Source organism: Pinus tabuliformis, chromosome 6, assembly GCF_031772625.1.
Source record: "Pinus tabuliformis cultivar Carrire ecotype Pingquan chromosome 6, CPIR1, whole genome shotgun sequence".
Lineage (NCBI taxonomy): Eukaryota > Viridiplantae > Streptophyta > Pinopsida > Pinales > Pinaceae > Pinus > Pinus tabuliformis.
Genome location: NC_142292.1, coordinates 1980290544 through 1980310112, shown reverse-complemented (window position 1 = coordinate 1980310112; position 19569 = coordinate 1980290544).

Sequence of the window (19569 nt, the reverse complement as noted above, 5' to 3'; positions counted from 1 at the left end):
GCGGACACAACCAACCTCCCTAGGAGCCTAAGACTCTCTAGTGACAAACAAGACAAACAAGAGCAATCCTTCTCTAAACATGCATTTACTATACGAGAAATCAAGTGTTTAGATCCTACCTGTAGTCCAACGCTGTTGTAGCAATCCAGCCTCACTGATCCAGATGAGCTCCTCCTTCACTTCGAAACCTGCATTCACTAACAATCAAACGATTAAATAGCACTTGATAATCTCATAAAATAAAACATATTTAACACATAGACCAAGGAGTACATGAAACAACTCATAAATAACAAGTTATTGAGAAGAATGGACTCATTTGCATTAATAGGAAACAAAAGGAACAATTACAACCTGAGCCTTGGTGTTGTGCAAGTCCCTCCCAGGGTCCATCAAGAGTTCTCCTTTACTTTGACAAAGCTCACCCCCTTTCAAATAGAACAAGCAAAGATGGCAATCTCTCCTCACAAGCTTCTAAATGGGAGTCCTAATTCCAGCAGCATCTACCCTTAGAAATGTTTAGCTTTCAACCTCCTCTCCTTCTGGCCCAATGCCTGTATTTATAGTGCTCAAGAGGAAGTTAATCAGGTCCACCATTAATGGGATAATCCCCTCTTTGGATGGGATAGCTCCCTTATTGATGGGATAAGTTCCTCTTTGGTAGGGATACATGAACCATCTGGAGGCGCTTCATACACGTCAAACATACTTCTAGAAGCCTCTAGAAATGACCAAAAGTAACTTTTTTGGAGTGAAACTTGCGTTTTTTGACCTTTATAGGGGTACGCACCTGCCCCTTTACATACAGAGCGTACAAGTACGCAGTTTTTGTGAACATCAGGTGCGTATACGCAGATAAGGCCGAGAGAATCTGCGTACCCAGAGATAAACACATTTACAAAGACTTTCTCTCTTTTTGGAGTTTGACATGGAGAGCAGAGGCATAAGACTTGCCCAGGAGGATAGCATGACTGTTGATAGAGCCATACTAACTGTAAATAGCCATGGTGACATTTTTTAGTGTAACAGATTGCCCCCTAAAGTGCGAAGCCTGTAGTAGATTAGGGTTTTGTATTATCTAGGAAGGGTGAAGTGCTTTATCATTTCAAGGATTATCTCATGGAGAGCCTGGTCAGAACCTGCAATTTTCAACACAAAATACATGTATAAGATTATATCATCGCTGAGGTAGGCATTCCTATACTCAGATCAAAACTTTAACTAACAGACTAACTACTCTGATACAGGAATGATCTTGCAGTACATCATAATCATAGACTTGCGTAGACACAGTATGGACGCAGCCATCTGTTTATAATTGGTCTACTATATAATGAATACAAAACTCCTCGCAGCCTGGATGGTGGAAACTAGATCCAGGGTCTTCATCTCTACTCCCCGAATTGGTACGATTCTAGCCATGCAATAAATGAGTTGATGTCGAACATGGTAGAAACCACTTGATTACCAGTCGATGATGTAAACTGTTAACAAGTGTGAGAGAAACCACCAGTAATGTCAATGGTTCTCAAAGTACCCAGTACAATCCATGAGATGTGAATGAATGAGTTGATGTCGAACATTTCACGGAATCCTTCGATCGAAATTCAATGATGTAAACTGACGTCAAAGGCGAGAAACCTGCCATTGATGCATGCAGACTTCAAGGTACTGACGATTTCTAAGTCATCTCTCTAGATAATGTGCTGATGTCGATAGAAAGCGACCCGTTGCAGGCAAGCCCACAACACGAAATCATTGTTCAAGTTGAAGAAATGTTGTTGTAAGGACTGACTCAGGGATGGTCAAATGGATGACAAGTATTTTGCAGATGAAAGTTTATTTGCAGAGACCTCTTGAACACATAACGACACGACAGATGGTTTGGTTACGATTTGACCCAAAGTTAATACCCGGAAACAGTTGAAGACTTTCAAAGTGGTTTGATCAACTTTTAAGGCAAAGGATTTCCCAACCCAGGTGAACGGAAAGTGTCGTGTTCAAGAGCGGTGATAAGGTTCTTCTATAACAAAGGATAACAAATAGGTTCATTCTTCTCTCTTTTCCCCCACCATTTCTGGCAAGTACCTCTTTATTTTTAACAAGCTTGAGGAGGATAACATATGCTTGATTATAAGCTCATCCTTCGGATGAGTCCAACCTAGTTTTGATTCGAACCCTAGGAAGGAGTGGTTCGTTCCTGTTTGTAATTGAACAGGTCCTTTACTGTGAAATTTTAACGAGCCCAGTATAGGAGAAACTCGGCGTTTTTCAATTTTAGAGAGTCTGAAAAACTTAAGAAGACTCCAGGTTGAACTTTTTCGTAAATTTGTGTCCCCCAAGCCCAAAAAAGTATAAAATAATACCTGGGAGAACCGCTTGATCTTGCGACCAAGGAGTACTTTCATGATTAGTGTCTCTGACCTGAAAAGTAAAAAGCGATCAAGGACACGTCGTTTTATTTCCATATCGAGTTTGAAACGACAAAAACCCGGCAATCTTTTCCTGTTTTTACGGTCAGAAAAGAGCTATAAGGGGACCGTCTTTTAATTCCTTTTTAACGAGTGTAAAATAAACGCTCGGCAATCTTTTCATGTTTTAGGAGTCAGAAAAGAGCTTAAAAGATGACTCTGATGTTTTGGTTCATGAAAAATGATGATTTTACTCTAAAGTCCTTTTGTCCTGCACAAAAACGACACATTACTCATACCTGTTTAAGATGGGTAAAAATACATTGAAAAATGTCCTTTCATGGTGAAAAATAAACAAACTTAGCATTCATTCATCCAAAAAACCTATAAAAAGACTTTTTACCATGTCATTTTTACCATTTTACTGTTGAGGTTGAGAAAAAGGCTTTTGACAAGAAACTTCCTGTGGATATTGCGGAGAATCCGACCGTCAGAATCGAACGCCGTCTCATCAGGTATTCTACAACATCCTTCTCTTGCTTTCCATCCGTTTAAAATTCATTTTTAAGTTTTTATTTGATTTTTTGGGGGTCTTGGGGTTTCAAGATGCGCCCTTCGGGGTACGCAGGTCATGCACTGCTGACCTGCGTACCCCGATATTTTCTCAATGGGGAAAATACCAGGTGTACGCACCCGGCCTTAAGGGAAGCTGCGTCCAGACGCTCTGTTCCTAAAAGCCGGGGTGCGTACCCCGCAAAACGCATTTTGAAACCCTCATTTCTCCAAAATGAACCAAAATTTTAAAATTTTATGGACTCTAACAGATGTTTTATGATGTGCAGGGTGCACACCATGCTTGATTGGCGTGAAAGAGAACACAAGGATGTTGATTTGGCTGCAATAGGTCATCAACCTTCCATTGATGTGTTAAAAGCATGCGGACTGTACAAATACTGGGCCATACCTGGCATGAGGGGCTAGGTGCCATTCCTTGAGTGGCTGGTTGAAAGGTGGAACATTCAGGAGCAATGTTTCTACATCGGAGAGCACCAGCTCGAGATAGAGCCCTTCGACATATATTTTCTCACTGGCTTGCCTAACAGGGGCGAGCAACTCTCTCTATTCGGGACTAGGCCGGGTGGCCAATCCCTTGCTAGTCTCCAGCTAGAGTGGTGCAACAATCAAAACCAGGAGAAGGGGATAGAAATCAAGTACATATCCCGACCTGAACTTATGGTGATAGCCTTTACTATTACCAAACTTTGCGGCGCGGCCGCTTTGCACCATGCCACCGGGTCCCAAATGCGGATGGCTATAGATTGCTTCCAAGGCACCATTTTCAACTGGTGCGATGCTGTGTTGGCCAATATGAAAGGCCAACTAACCAGGGCAAAGAGAGGACAATTGAAGACCTTTGGATATGGGCCTTTAGTCGTGAGCTTTGCCCTAGAGAGAGTTCCAATGCTGATCCCTCAGCATCTTACAGTTCCAGTTGGGGCTCCTCGGGAGCCTAAGTTGACGAGATGGGTTGCGGTAATGGCCCGGCATCCTGATGAGGGCGCAACAGTTGTTCGATTTCCTGATGGTTACTTTCACTGGCTAGAGAGCCAGGTCTTTGCTATTCAAGACTTTCCTTATGCCGGAATGGATTTTCGGAATGATCCGGACATGGTTCTTCCACAGGGAGAACAGTGGGACGACAGAGGTATTTCATTTTTCACAAGTTTTTAAATTATGTATATTTTTTTTGTTTTTATATATCGCCTCAAAACTGACAGCACAAATTTTCAAAATGCAGATGTAGGTCCACGGCGTCCAGCCAACCTCCGGGCTTTTGAGAGGAGAGTACCAGCTGTACCAGCACCAGCCCCACAGGATGCGGCCGCAGAGACCTTAGCCGAGCTGGAACAGGATCTAGAGCGTCTGACGGCGGATATACCAGAGACCACCATAGATGACATTCCCATTCGACTTCAGCGCTATGTGGTCGCAGTCCCAGGACCTTTTAGGAGGTTCTTGTGTAGGGTAGCGCGGGCAGTGGTCTCGTATAGAGAGCACCACCAGTGATTGGCTAGTCACTTTTGTAGACACATATGACATTTTTGGTTTTTTGTACTTATCATTTTTGCCGATCATAAGGTGTTTTTCAACCTATGATCGAAGACGATGTATATTTTTGACACACTCCTATCTATATATATATATCATTATTACCGGCTCATCTTGTTTAACATATGTGATGAAATGTTTTTTAAATTTACTTGCATGATTATCGTAAATGTCTGTCCAACATTCGAGAAGCAATTGCATCTGCTAATGTATTTAAAGACCTTGGAATATGCTGATATTCAATGTAATCAAATTCACGTTCCAAGAGGCGCACTCTCAAAAACAACCTTAATAACACAGGATTTCTAATGGCATATACTCTATTAAGCTGTAATACAACGAGTTCAGAATCTAACCTCACTATCAAACGTCGAATTCCAAATGAAATAGATTCAGACAATAATTCAACCACTGCACTGTATTCTGCAATGTTGTTCGTCGTTTGACCGAGGCTCACCCCATGCATAGAAACTAACTCGTCAGAGGGCGAATAGATAACCCAAGCTGCGGAAGAGATATTCCGTGTACTACGACAAGCACCATCGGCAAATCCAATGTACGTTTGGAGAGGCGTCGACATCTGCAATATCAAGAGTAAAACCAAGATAAGCCAGAATAACGACGAAAAACACACTTTCTAAGCTAAGCACACTATCTAAACTAACAAACATACTAGCTAGAAAGAAAACCTAACCTAACTAAAATTCTCCATACCCACCATTTAAGCATAATACCTCTTTAGGTAAAGTCCATTTCTGGGTTTACCCAAAGAGTCCCCATCAAAATCTACCAGCTCATAGGCCCCTTTTGCTAGCTTTCGCTTTACAATGTAGGGTCCATGCCACATAGGAACGAATTTTCCAGCACCTAGCTTATCGTTAGCTTGATCATATAATAGCACTAGGTCTCCCTCCGAAAAACTTCGAGGGGTCACATTTCTATCATACTGAGCTTTCATTCGCTTCGCGTGAGTCTCGATTGCCAATGCAGCGTCACGTCGAGTCTCATCTAATTGAGCTAAGTATAATAAACGTTTCTCCTCTTCGGAAGTAGCTGGGAGTAATTCGACAGCCATTTGAAGTGATGGGATTTCGCATTCAATGGGTAACACAGCTTCCAAGCCATAAACTAGCTGGAAAGGAGTGAACCCTGTTGAAGTTTTCACTGAAGTTCGGTATGCCCATAGCGCTGAAAATAACATGTTGTGCCAATTCGACCGATGAATACCAATGATTCGTCGGATCATGATAACCAGAACTTTGTTGATAGACTCAACCAAACCGTTGGCTTGCGGATAATAAGGAGTAGAGCTATCGTGGCGCAAACCAAGCTGGCTTGTAAGCTCAGTCATCATGATGTTTCGAAAATGGCTCCCATGGTCAGTGATGATTGCTTTGGGACACCAAACCTAGTTATAATGTGATTGAATACGAAAACTGCAGCTGTTTTGCCGCTTGCGTCGAATGTAGGCATCGCCTCGGCCCATTTAGTAAAATAATCAACCGCGAGGATGATATACGCATGCCCCCCGGCCGAGTGAGGGTTACAAGTAATAAAATCGATACCCCATTTGGCGAAAGGACCAACGACAATTATAGGATGGAGAGGAGCAGGTGGTGCGCGCATCTTGCGATCAAACACTTGACAGTTGTGGCACTTTCGGACCGCAATGATACAATCTTTAAACATGGACGGCCAGAAATAGCCAGCGCGCAACACCTTCTGAGCTGTGGCATACCCAGACATATGACCGCCACATGCTCCAGAGTGACAATCATTCAAAACCCTCTCAGCCTCTTCGTGAGTTAAACAACGTCGAAAAACTAAGTCTGCCCCCCGGCGATAAAGTGTATCTCCAATAATTTTGTATTGCTGGGATTGAAACCGAATTTTTCGACGTTCCGACTTTGAAGCTTCAGGCCGAAAGGTTTGGGTTTGGAGATAGATGATTATATCCCCGTACCACGGATCTAAAGTACTGATAAGAAACAAAGATTCGTCCGCAATGGACTCCTCTGCCACAGTTTCTGTGTCAGCATGCGGGAAATCACACATCAATTCCGCAAAAACTAAGGATTTCTTAGACTTGGACTTCTCGAACTCCAAGTCGAACTCTTGCAGGATAACGATCCATTTAGAGTACTTGCCCCCTAGCAGTTGTTTTGTCAAAATATAAATCATAGGGTTGCAATCCGAAATAACTGTAGTTTTACGGAGAAGAATGTAGTGACGAAAACGCTGGACAGCTTGAACGGCTGCCAGGGCCAATTTCTCCACATGCGAATATTTTAGCTCAGTGGGGTTTAATGTCCTACTAAGATAATATATCACATGTTCCGCTCCGAATTCATCTTCTTGAACTAACACCATTCCAATAGTGGAATGCGAAGCTGCGAGGTATAAGAAGTAGTCCTGGTTGTAGTTGGGAGGATGCAACAACGGTGCATGGGTCAACGCGTGCTTAAGTGCATCAAAAGATTGTTGGGCAATCTCGTCCCAAAAGAATTGAGCGTTCTGTTTCAACAACCGTGTAAAACCTTTAGTGACCTCGGCGTAGTTTGGAATGAATCGGCGTAAAAAGTTTGCTTTCCCTTGCAAACTTTGGAGTTGGCGCAAACTCGAAGGAGGAGGCAATTTGATGATAGCTTCGACCTTCGAGGGATCGACGCGAATGCCGGCTTTTGAAACAACAAATCCCAGCAATCGACCCGTTTCTATACAGAAGACACACTTGTGGGGATTCAACCGAATACGATAATGCCTACACCTCATAAAGATTGCTCGTAAGTGGACAAGGTGATCAGCTCGATGTAAAGAATGAGCAGGCAAATCATCGAGGTACGGTTGCACAATGTGCTTGATGTCATGAAATGCGTAAGACATCGCCCGTTGAAAAGTGGCTCCGGCATTCTTAAGCCCAAAAGGTAATTTGCAGTAAGCAAATGTCCCCCATGGACAAATGAATGCCGTTTTTGGTTGATCGGCAGGTAGAATATTGATTTGATTATAGCCCGAAAAACCATCCATAAAGGAAAACATTTCACTTCCGGCACAATCATCAATAATTTGATCGATATAAGGCGTTGGATAGTTGTCTTTTGGACAAGCTCGATTTATATCCCTATAGTCGATACAGATTCTTATTGTTCCTTGTTTCTTGTTAACCGGAACAATATTCGATACCCAATCCGTTAACGGGATTGGATAAATGAAACCTGCTTTCAACAGCTTCTCGACTTCTGCTTTAATCGCAGCCGCTTTTCGAGGGTGAATCTGACGCAACCGTTGCCGGACGGGTTTAGCGTCCGGGTAGGTCTTTATTTCATGAACAACAATGGCAGGATCGATTCCTGGCATTTCCTCGTAAGACCAGGCAAACACATCGCGGAATTCTTGGAATAGGGCCTTGTAAGTTTGAATTTCATCTTCTGTACATGAGGCACCTATATGAATGTTTTCCTCAATTCCGGGCTTCACTGAAATGTCAATGGGAATAGTGCGAGAAATATTCCCTAAATTCAACTCTGAATCAGAATGTTTCGTTGGATTCTGAGCGTCTTTGACATATTCAGCGGTAAAAATAGATGAAAAATCATTTTCAAAAGCATCATCCTCAGGTAAAAACGAAGATCTATGATGGAGATCTTCCCATGGTAGATCGTCTACACTTAGGATTTCGCGAAGTTGCTCGTCAGATGACACGACTTCGGGAAACGCTATCCGTTCTGAGGTTGATGTGAAAAGTGATTCTTCACTGACCACATTCATTTGGTCGATTTGGGTTGAACGCGAGTCGGTAAAAGACATGACGGCTTCATAAGCAATTTCATATGGACTCAAAGGCATAGCATCACCGAATGAGTCTATCTCAGATTCAGATGGGACAATCCAAGGATCATCATAAATAATGGTGTCTGATGTAATCATATGAATTGATGCAAATGAAGGGTCTGCGTTGATTGGAGGGAAAGGAAAAGTTCCCAGTAAACCGGAATCTTTAACTAAACCTACGCCAACGTCCCTATAAGGGATTGTCGTCTTACCGACATGCTGGATACTCTCTGAAGAGGCTGGGTCGGATGAAAAGTATGTCAGCTGATCAATTGTCACGATCTTACCGTTATGTGGAAACTTTATTACTCTGAAGACCGATGAAACGACCGCTGTCATAGCATATGACCAACTTCGACCCAAAAGAAGGTTGTAGTCTAGAGGGGCATCAACCACCTCCACATCCAGACTAACGGTTTTCCCTTCTACCCCTATAGGCAATTCCTGTAGAATACCAAACGGACGGAACCCACGGCCATCAAAGGCCTTAAGGATGGTCGGGGATTGGTTCAGCGAAGGAGAACCAAGCGATCTCCAACATTGAATCGACATAATACACGTGGAAGCTCCCTCATCAATTACAGTCCGATGAATAGGCCTGTTTTTTACTATCACTGGAATCTGGAAAGCCATTTGATGGGGAAGGCGCGGTGTACTATTTTCTAGATCGAAGATTATCAGATTCGGGTCCTGAACATCAACAGCTCCGATAGCCGACAAAAGTAATTTTCGTTGTGCTGGGCATGATTGCAGCACTTCTAAAGCCGACATTGCTGAGGGTGAAACAGCTAAGTCCTCAACAATGTTGTAATTCTGGGCCGCTCTCGCATGTGGATTGAAAGCAGACCTTCGAAGTACACCCTTGGCGGGCGGTTTGATTACTAAGTCCGGGTTAGGTTTTTCGATCTGTAGTGGATCGGAACCAGGAGCTGAGGTTGATGGATTAGAATGAGAAGATTCTGCTTCCTTACCATCAACAGGATTCTTACTACCATAATCTTGCGATCGAGTCGCAATCCTCACATGAGACATCATCAAAATGGGTTCTTCACTGGCAGTCGAGGAAGAACCTATCATCTTACTCTCCTGCTTTGGAAATGGATCTTTCAACACAGCAGGAGTGGGAGAACCTTTGACTATTTTCACAACCTCGGCCCGATGAGGGCAATCTCTTGTAAAATGATCCTCTTCACAAATAAGACAAGGATATCGAGGTTTGCGCTTTTCGTCATTGGTTTCCGACTTTTCTGTTTTCTCCTTCGGAGCCTTGTCTGCTTTAGCCTTCTTCTTTCCTTTCTTCTTTCCACCGTTTTTTGATTTGGCCGTAGATGACTCTACAGCGTGAATATCGGCGGAAAGTTCAGGAGAAGACTCTCCTGTCGGGGAATCAGGCAAGGTGATTATAGGAGTAGTAGAATTCTTGGAAGACTTCTTCTTGCTCTTTGTGTTCACCGTACCAATCATACCATCAGCGGCATGAGATCCCGAAGGAGCAGCAGCGATTTGATTCGATTTTGGAAGATCTGGGATCTTCTCGTGTAACGTACCTGACTGAGTATAAACTAAGTCAAGGTACTGCGCCTGAGCAATGACTTGCTCCTCAGTAACTACTCCGGCCTTAGCTACATCTTCAGTAATCTTCGGTAATAATGATTTAACAAACCATTCAGCTAAGATTTGGTCCGGAATAAAAACTTTCACTAACCTTCTTCGACGTCTCCACTCATGAATGTGATCAGAAATATACGTGGACGTCGATTGTTTTAGTGAAGTTAATAACTCCGTGCCGTTATCGTATCTGACCGGCAACTGAAAGTGAGTTAAGAACGAGGTAGCTAACTGGCTAAAATTGTAAAAAGAGGCCCGTGGTAACTCAATGTACCACTTGGCCGCGAGACCAATGAGTGTACGCTGGAAAAGACGTAAGCGGATCGAATCATCCGAGATAGAATTTGAAGCACACCAGAGGTGGTAAGTCATCACATGATTGGACGGATCCTCTCCAGACTTACCTTCGAACTTGGGTATATCACTGGGCAACTTATTTGGCATTGGCGGCCAGAACGGAAGATATTGAATTGGATCATTCGTTAGGCGCGTCAAGTCTGGTAAATCCAAAGTTGCGATAAACGGTAATTGCCGGTTAGGATCTCTAAAACTCTGGGTCACAAGACCAGTCCCAGGAGGAGGATATCCAGGATAACTAGGAACAGGAATCGCATTAGGGATATTATATCCTCCTGGAAAACCAGGATTAACCGGACCGTACTGGGGTTGTTGAGGTTGTTGATAAGTGTACCCAGGATACGGTTGATACTGGTAAACCGGTTGCTGGACAGCTTGCCCATATTGGTACTGTCCCTGGTACGGTTGATGAACAAATTGAGGTTGAGTAGTGACAACCGTACTTATACCAGGCTGACCTATAGGCATCTGGACCGTGGTTTGAATCGTAGATCCAGACAACGGTAAAGATGTCTGAGGAGTGGTTGCAGAGACAGTAGAAACTGGAGCTGTCGATACTCCAGAAGTAAATGTGGCAGATGTTGCGGTAGTTGCAGCAGCCGTTTGAGATGGAGTACTAGGAGCAATTGACTGGACAGGTTGCGGTTGCTGGGGTGGACCAAAAACTACGGGTTGTCCAGTTTGAGGTACCAACTGTATACTTGGCTGCAACACCTGTTGACCCTGTGATGGATCCCACACTATCATTCCAGGGTATTGACCCGTAACAGGTTGAGGATACTGAGATCCATAACCGGATTGAGGATAGGATTGATAACTGAAAGGCACAGTTCCCATACCTTGAACATATGACTGACCTTGAGGTGGTTGATAACCTTGACTCGAGTATTGACCTTGAGGTTGATAACCTTGGGGTAAATACGGATACTGGGGTTGACCTTGACCTTGGGGTTGATACCCTTGAGGTTGATACCCTTGGGGTTGATACCCTTGAGGTAAATATTGATACTGAGGTTGACCCTGGGGTACATATTGAGGCTGGGGTTGACCTTGAGGCATGTATTGCACCATAGGTACATACTGACTTTGAGGCTGCCCCCCAGACACAATTTGTGTACCTTGAGGTTGCCCCCCAGGCGGTAATTGACCACCTTGAGGTTGAGAAACGGGAACTGAACCTGACATCATGTAAATGTCCCCTACACCCAATGGTTTATTACCATTGTTTCCAGCTAATAACCCATGATCGACGGGTTGAGGAGATGCCCCCGCAAAGATACCAGAAAGTGACTGATACCCGATGGGAACAGAAGGACCGCCGTGTAAGAAAGATTCAGGAGATTGAGTGAACACGGACGACTGACCAGACATATTTACAGGAGTATAAATACCTCCAGGTGGAAAAGGAGTACGAGGTGTAGAAAAACCTGTCCCTGAGTTGTCTAAATAATTGGTTAACGAAAGGTACCAAGTAGTACTTCTAGGAGGACTGTAAAAGATAGATTCACGCTCCCTGAGCTCAATAGTTAGTTGATCTTCAAGGTTAGAGACGCCTATTTCTTCCTCTGGAGCAAGTTCTTCAATAGCAATCAAACCAGTAGGAAGATTTTCGGTGATAACTCGTTCTACTCTTGGTGAATCTGGAACACTAGAAGTTGGAGTAACAGGTTCAGATATTTCAGGTTCTTTGCCTATATCACTAGTAGATGAAAAACTACCAGCAAGCTCGGAAACTGTAACAGCTTCGGGATTATAACCTGTCTCTAGACTTTGGTAATCTGGATGGACTACCAAGGAAGATTCTCCTTCTTCAGGTGAACCTACTCTACTGCCACTAGGAGGAGTTACAAGGACCTTCAATCCTTCGTACTGACCCGGGACGTCTTCAGGAGATCCACCCCGCGATCTACGGAGTTTCCTCAACAAATCTGTTCCGGTAACAATCTCAGGTGACTTGCCCCGAAGTCTACGGGACTGTCTCGGTAATTCCGCCACAGCTAAAAACTTTTAACTACTACACACGAAAACAAAGTAAAATCTCAAATCAAACCACCTAAAGTCACTAAAGAACCAAACAAATTTGAATCACACGCCTAAAGAATCTAGGGCGTCAAACCAAGCACAAACAGTAGCCTTCCAGACCGAAAACGCTAGTTGGAGATGAAACCCAACATCGCCGGATTCAGTACAGAAGTGGCGGGTGGAACAGTTACCCCGGCAACCTGCTTAATGAATAGACCGGCACAAGTTCCTCCACTTTAACCGTCTCGAGTGAAGTGAACCCCCCGGAAAATCCAAGTGAGTCTAGCCGACATCTGCCAGGTACAGTGGGATCTTCCCTCCACCGTCACCTCGGTAGAATCCTAAAGATAAAGATACTGGTCACTAAGGTTACCAACTGCAACAAATGCACCTGGGGGAACAGTCTACACTCTGACAGCACGCAAGGGCAGAGTATCAAGCTCAATCCCCTTGCCGGTTCCTTGACAATAATCCAAGGTTTACCGACAAGTGACCCCTGGCTCCTCGACAATGGTTAATCCGAGGTTTACCGTTTGTAATACGTGCGTGTCTGGCGTCGTTCCCAACGAGGGAGGATTGATCCCCTCACTGGTTCGGACACGAGCTCGTGCTTCTCCTTTAAGAGGAGCTTTCCCAGAGTACAAATGAGACAATTGGATTTATTCTATCACAAGATAAGCTACTTGTTTGGTTTTGTTGTCTTGGAGAGTTAATTACTCTCCTACTCCAAGACACTAGCCTGATCTAAATTGGTGTTTCAGAGCCCTAGTAAATAAAAGTTACTACGTTGATTTTACTTTAAGCGTTAATTTTATGGTTTTTCTTAAAGACAAAAGGTAGCGGAAATGAAACCAATGGTGTGTAGACTCGACTCAAACCACTACAAAGATGCACCTAAGATGATTTACACTACTTTTCTCTTTCAATGAAACTCCTAACTAAGAGAGTTGGAAAATGCCAATTTTATAGAAAACAACTTTCTTAGTAAAGACAATCAAAGAAACAATTCTCTTTATCTTTCCAAGAATACAAACATGACCACCCCTTACGTGCACGAAAATTTCTTTTTCTTTCAAAATACCCCAAAGCTACTCGAAACAAAACTTTTCAAAGGAAATGTTTTTGTATTTTTCTTATTTAATAAAGCATAAAAATCTATTTTAACGAAAATCAATCTCAAAATCTATAAAAGCTATGAAAAATTGACTCACAAGCAAATCAAAAAGAAATTTACTCTAAAGCAAACCTAACGAGGCAAAAGCCTACAAGGATGATTCTAGGTTGTTTTACTTGACCGCAATCAAGCCAAGGACCAGCTAATGCAGAATCAAAAGACCAGTCAAAACAAAACTCAAATCTTTTTGTTCTTTTTGTAAAATGGAATTCAATACTCAATCAACAAGCACTTCGAAATTCGCCAAAGAGACAACTCAAAGGTAAGTTGCTCTCACAGGTAGACTTTATGACAGGTCCGACTCCTAAGAAGGCTGACAAAACCAGAGAGATCTAAGGCTTGACAACTTCTACCGCCAAAGTCACTACAGGACCTACTCAAAAATCAAACCCTAGGGCTTAAACTTCTATGAAATCGACTAAAACACTCAATGCTATCGAAACAAGTTCAGGTGAAGATCTTTGACAAGAGACTAATGGATCTGGGCAGTAAAAACTAAGAAAAAGCAAAATCTAAGAGGAAAAATGTAAAAAATGGAAATTTCTTAATTTTTAGCAGGGTACGCAGGCAACCTGTTAAGACAAGTGCGGGCCCGCTCTGTGCACACAGCAACAGTGCGTACAGGTACGCACTGTGCAATTCTCAGAGGGTGCGTACTACTGAAAAAACCAAGAAAAACTAAATTCAATCTAACCCTAAGCTAACCCACCCAAATACAAAGTCACAGAGCCAAAAACCAGAAAATAAATGGCTTTTCTCAGATCAAAGTTGCATACAAAGGAAAAAACTTTCTCATCAATGGAATCCCCAGTGGAGTCGCCATTTTGTCAGGCGGAAAGAGTCGATAGTGCGGACACAACCAACCTCCCTAGGAGCCTAAGACTCTCTAGTGACAAACAAGACAAACAAGAGCAATCCTTCTCTAAACATGCATTTACTATACGAGAAATCAAGTGTTTAGATCCTACCTGTAGTCCAACGCGGTTGTAGCAATCCAGCCTCACTGATCCGGATGAGCTCCTCCTTCACTTAGAAACCTGCATTCACTAACAATCAAACAATTAAATAGCACTTGATAATCTCATAAAATAAAACATATTTAACACATAGACCAAGGAGTACATGAAACAACTCATAAATAACAAGTTATTGAGAAGAATGGACTCATTTGCATTAATAGGAAACAAAAGGAACAATTACAACCTGAGCCTTGGTGTTGTGCAAGTCCCTCCCAGGGTCCATCAAGAGTTCTCCTTTACTTTGACAAAGCTCACCCACTTCCAAATAGAACAAGCAAAGATGGCAATCTCTCCTCACAAGCTTCTAAATGGGATTCCTAATTCCAGCAACATCTACCCTTAGAAATGTTTAGCTTTCAACCTCCTCTCCTTCTGGCCCAATGCCTGTATTTATAGTGCTCAAGAGGAAGTTAATCAGGTCCACCATTAATGGGATAATCCCCTCTTTGGATGGGATAGCTCCCTTATTGATGGGATAAGTTCCTCTTTGGTAGGGATACATGAACCATCTGGAGGCGCTTCATACACGTCAAACATACTTCTAGAAGCCTCTAGAAATGACCACAAGTAACTTTTTGGAGTGAAACTTGCGCTTTTTGACCTTTACAGGGGTACGCACCTGCCCCTTTACATACAAAGCGTACAAGTACGCAGTTTTTGTGAACATCAGGTGCGTATACGCAGGTAAGGCCGAGAGAATCTGCGTACCCAGAGATAAACACATTTACAAAGACTTTCTCTCTTTTTGGAGTTTGACATGGAGAGCAGAGGCATAAGACTTTCCCAGGAGGATAGCATGACCGTTGATAGAGCCATACTAACTGTAAATAGCCATGGTGACATTTTTTAGTGTAACAATTTTACACCTTGTTCATGCTTCAGTTGTGCTTAGGTAAGGCTTATTTCCCTCTCCTAGGGTTTTGAAGGTAATTTCTCTTGGATGGTAAAATCATCAAAAAAACTTGTGTCCTAATATTCATACACCTTCCCCTATCCTTAATATACCTTATTAAATACTTCCCATCACTGATATCCTTCAAATTCCCCATTTTTCCACAAACCCTAGTTTCTTGCTACAATTTGACAATTTTCCAGGCTAGGCCTGTGTTTAGCCCTTTTGGACCCCTTCCCCTCACTCAGTATTTGAAATTCCACTTTCCCCTATTTTCTAACATCCCTCCCTACTTCCCAAAATTTTCTCAAGAATTTAGAAGTCCCTTATCCCCTTCATTTCCCTTCATTTCGACAAATCCCCTATTCCACACATCGGGGTAGGTTTTACTCAAATGATGTTTATGAGAAATAGAAGATGAATTTGGAGAAAGTGAGAGAAATTTTTGTCCAAAATATTCCAAGGAAGAAAAACCTCCTTCACTTTTTACACAGGTGTCATGGTTTTAGAGAAATGTCAAAAATACAGTTGCCTCAGGAGAATTGATGCACCTCTGTAGTGACCTTGGTAAAATAAAGCTTTCTCCTAGCTTGGTTGGCCAAATTACTTGCTTGATGAGTGAAATGATAACTAGACACAACGATATTTCCAATGAGATATCATGAGCTCAATTTGGAGTTGAGGAAGACCTTCAAAAGTTCACTGCAACAGTACTCTGCCTTTAGAAAACCTCATTTTTCACATTTTGACCAGTCTTTGGAGATTTGACTTTTGACAGGGAAAATAAACTCCAAATTGAAAAATTCAAGTTGTTTTCAAAAGTAGACTCAATTATATTTCCAATGAGATTTTGTTCACCCAATTTGGACACCAGGAAGGCCTCCAAAACGTGATCTGAAGACGGCACTATGCATAGAATCAATGGTGCTACGCACAAGCTTTTCCAACAGGTGCGTAGCGCCACCGGCGCTCGCTTTTGATAGGGACTTCCATTTGAAGAAAAATTGGAATTTTTGGATTCCTTATGAAAAGTTATGCATGCTCAGAAATTACTAGGAAATTTTGACAAGTTTTGGACCTCCAAAAGGTCCAAAAACACCCAAAAAATGCCCTCTCTGCCACTTTTTGGCCACACAGGAAGCAATCTTGGGAGATTGCAATTTTGGAGGGGCAAATGGACTCCAAATCAAAAAATTCAAGTTGGTCCAGAAATTATACTCATAGGGATTTCCAACGAGCTATCCTGCACCTAATTTGGACCTCAGGAAGCCCTCCAAAAGCAGCTTGGAAGAAACGCTACGCACAAAAAAAATGGCGCTACGCATAGGATGAAAAAGTGCCAATTTTGCTCAAAAACTCTGTTTTCGCCTAGTTTTCTCCTAGTTTGACTTTTTCCCTCTTATGTTCAAATTCATGATGTGACATGATGTAAATTGATGTACTATGATGTAAAAATGATCAAAATTGACTTGATAAGGTAGATACATCAGTTGTAGGTGGTTTAGAGTTGAATGAATAAGTTTCCTAGGTTTTAGAGGCAAGCTGTTCCACTGTCTATTTTTGTGTTCCTAATTTAGATATGGTTGAAAACACCCCTCTTCTCATGGATTCGACCCCTGGTGGATAGCACAGGTGGTTTGGAGGTCTATATCATGTGTTTTTTCAGTCATTTGTAAAGGTTGGACTCTTGTGGATGCATTGAGCACTATTGTAAATCACTTTTGCAGTTTGGCAAGGAAATGAACTAGGGTTTTGCAGCATTTTGTGGGATTTTTGTGGTAATGTGAATTAGAATTGTTTTCTCCTCTGTTATTTAGTTTATCTTATGTGTATATGTGCCATCATCTCTCTTTTTCTGCATAACTAAATGAATCAATATTAAAGGGTGGAATCCATTGATGTTCAGTGCTCTGCCTTGGGGTTTTATTTAGTTTTAAATGTTTTCTGTTGTTTGAAGAGGACTCATGAATCTTACATGCCCTCTCCAACTCCTCACCAGTCTTTAGACCCACCATCACATTCATTTCAAAGTGCTAAAACACTTGCCTACCTCGCCCCACAGAAACCTTTGCAAATCTGAGTTGATTTCCTAGACCCAAAGCTGCCTTCCTCATCTGATCCAGCAACCAACCATTAAAATCAATCAAATTCCTCTGAGCATATACCTAGCCTAAAATTAGTATTCATATTAGTCATCTCAAGCCTTAATTGCTATATTTTCTTTTAGATTGACAAGGAGAGAGCCCTCTCCTGACCTGGTAGGGCTAGCTACTAGGTTAAGCATGGTTTGATGTTACCTTAGACCTGCCTTTTTCAGCTTGAGCTAGATTTAGGCTATAACAAGGTCACTATTCATGATGGGATGTGCGATTGGAGGCCAAATGGAGCGCGCGGCAGGCATTTAAGACACGAGTTATGGGCAAGATTTGGGAAAATCTGCTGCCAAGAAAGCATTAATGGCTCGAAATTGGGTGGAACGGTCGATCTACCTCCAAGAAAGCATTAATGAACTGAAATTGGGGGGAATGGTCGAATTCAAATTCAAAAGGAACTATAAAACACAAAGGGCTAGCTAGCGAACAACACTTGGTCATTTGAGAATTTAGCGCTTGAGCAGAGCACTAAGCATTGAGGGCTGAGTGATACTTGAGCCCCTAAGTTCGCAAGTGACATAATACAACCTAGCTACGATGACAGCCACTAAGGATGGTTTAGGGACTAAAGAGGTAACCATTAGCGAGGTCGCGTAGACCCAAATGATGGACGATATTCCAGAAGGCGTCGGGGTTATGACATAAATCCCCAAATCACTGCGAACGTCGAGGCCCAAGAAGGATAAATAGGCAATGGGTCCAGTACGCATGTCCCCAAGGAATCTGCGACACAGCAAACTATCCATGGCAGAGAAGGGGAAAGCAGTCACAATAGAAACAGATGAGGAAGAAGAAGAATTGTAGGCCCTGATCACTACAGAAGAAGAAGAAGAAGACATGGAGGAAGATATCCAACCATTACGCTCTGCAACAAAACTGCCCGCATATGTCCCTCCACGGAAAGGGAAAACTAAAGTACCGAAGGATCTAGATGAAACCAAGAGTCCGCTCTAGACCCCACTCCTCCCAGACGACATCGTGTTTGAAGGCACGCACCTGGGCCGTGTGCCAACCATGAAGTTTTAAAACTGAGACCTCGTTGATCGTGAGAAGTTCCCGCACCTAGAGACTGGGAACCTAATGAAGCAGAATACTAAGGGGGTAGTGATAACGTTAGAGTCGCAGAAATGGTTGCACGGTGTGGAAAATGTCGGGTTGCTACACTTATTATGGATACCACATTTCCACCGTGTGCCCATCACCATTTTCGTCATTAGGCAGCTGCTCTGCCTGGTGCATGATGGGTATCTATGGCTGGAGGAACCTATTCCCATCACGGCAAACCTCATTCACCGCATTTCTCGGCTCCCTTGTAATGGAAAGGACCTTGGGACCATAGCCGAAGGAAAGGGTAGCGATTTGGCTCTCGCAGAAGCCATGAAGGCAAAATACAAGCTGGAGAAGAAGAAGAGGGGCTATTCCATCTCTAGCATCAAGGACAAAGGGGTATGCATAGCAACCCAACTCCTGGCCAGAAACGTTATGAGGAAGTGTCGCGCTGATGAGGTACTAGCTCCAGTGGTCACGCTGGCCGAGTAGTGCGTGGAGGGGGTCCAGTTAAACTAGTCTGAATTCCTCTGCGAGTAATTTTTGAAAAACTGTCGTGAAGCCCAGGAACAGGGTAAAACCTTCCACTACGTGTGGTTGTTGTTATCGATCATGCTCGTAGTAGTGGAACTAATAGAAGATAGTCAATTCCCCAACATTGACAAAGACTTACTAGAGGCCGCGAAGTACGCTTCTCTCTGGGCCACAAAGGACGTGAAACGGATCTGTGACACCAAAATCTTCTGAGTGCTCATGGACATGAACATCCAGATGTGGATGAACTAGAAGCTGTGCCTGTCACCCACGGTGTACAATAGTTTGCAGAGTTTTGCAGACTTCAAAGCTGATATGCACAACATTTATATCAGGGCGCGAAAGGATTTGGCGAAATAGTGGATGAAGCTACCATTTGTAGCCACTGACGACACAATTTTTACTGCCTTGG